We start from the raw sequence: 1,545 nt of genomic DNA on the forward strand, positions 1-1,545 counted from the left end.
TTTGTTTAGCCTGGGGCTAAAATATCTGTTCCTCACTACTTAACTATAGCCGTCTTGCCTTGCCCCGTCGCAATGTGTGACAAAAGCTTATTGGTGCCAATTGGCAAAGGGGTCACTGTCATTCACAAGCAACTCCTGTCTCAGACCTGACAAATTCACCACACCTAGGACCCAGAGCAGGGGTGGTGGAATCTTCCTTACACTGCGGGGGCCACCGGCGTCCGAACTGTGATGCCCCCATGACACCCCTTTCCCCCCAGCCCTCACTCACCCCGCCCCTTCTCCCTGAGGCCCCAATCTCACACCGCCCGTTCTCCCTGATGCCACCCCTCCCTCCGAGGCCACACCCACAGAACGCCTCTTCCCCCAAGGCTCCACCTTGTTCCCCCTCCGTCGTCCGTTCTTAGGGCTGCTAAAACGTGCTGGACCCATGTTCCTTTAAACCCCCCTCGTCCTGCACCCTGACACACAGCCAGGCAGACAGCAGTGTGTGTGAGTGTGTGTATGTGACAGAGACTGCTGGGCTGTGCTGAGCCAGTGCGGGAAGTGGGGGCTGATGTCGGGGCTGTCCCGCTCCCCCTGACTCAGGACTGGGGTGTCCCCCTCCCCCTGACTCAGGACTGGTTGCTTCCAGCAGCTGTCTGAACTTAGGGACAGCGTGCCAACACACTTACTCTTCCACAACACACACGCTCCCCGAACACACACACTGTCTGTCCCCAACACACACACACTCTCTGCCCACCACGCCCACGGCAGCTGAAAAGCAGCTGGCAATCGAGTCGGGTGCCCACGGAACAATGGGATAGAGAAACCTGCCTCGTGTGGCTGCCCACGAGGCATTGCAAACCCTTCCCAAAGCACCCTGCGGCCAGTTGCACAGTGGGATAGTGACCCACAATGCACTGCACTCTGTGGCGACCCAAGAGCTGCTAGCCTGGATGCGCTCCGGTGACACAAGCAGCCTAGTGTGGACATGCAACAGCGGCTTAATTAAAACGCTTTAACTAAAGCAGCATAACTCTGTCGTGTAGACGTAGCCTGGCTCCCATGGGGGCCAAGGATGCTCAGGCACTGAAACTAAAGAGCCACAACTTCCTCCGTAGTTGGCAGGATTCAAACCTGCCCAGGGAGACCCCCCCCAAGGGATTTTGAGTCCACCACCTTAACCACTCAGCCACAACTACTTGCTTTATAGAGCGCTCTCACGACACTCTAGTTCTGTTCTCACTGAGTGATCGTTTCCAATTGTTTCCTCAGACCAGCGTCCACAACACACTCACTGCTGTGCTGTTGTGTAAGTGTGCCCAGGGCTGAACAAGAATTCCTGCTCGTTTCCCTTCTGGCTGGAGCATGAGGAGAGTGTGTTTGTGGCCAGTGATGTTGCTGTAGATTGTTGTAAAATTCCTGCCTCGATAATTCAGACAGTCCCTTTCCCGTCATATCCCCAGTACATCAGTGACTGTAATAGCAGGGGGCAGGTTTTCTGTGGGGCACAGAGCTTTGCCAGGGGGTTGGTGTCTCCTTCCTTTCCTCACCCTGGAG

General features: G+C 55.9%; 1 non-coding gene across 1 annotated transcript; it reads right to left on the reverse strand.

Annotated features, from left to right (window-relative positions):
* Positions 1-1,101: 1,101 nt before the first annotated feature.
* TRNAL-CAA (transfer RNA leucine (anticodon CAA)) lies at positions 1,102-1,187 on the reverse strand. Its single transcript has one exon. It is a non-coding gene; the product is annotated as a tRNA-Leu (tRNA).
* Positions 1,188-1,545: the final 358 nt, after the last annotated feature.

Source organism: Eretmochelys imbricata, chromosome 28, assembly GCF_965152235.1.
Source record: "Eretmochelys imbricata isolate rEreImb1 chromosome 28, rEreImb1.hap1, whole genome shotgun sequence".
NCBI lineage: Eukaryota > Metazoa > Chordata > Testudines > Cheloniidae > Eretmochelys > Eretmochelys imbricata.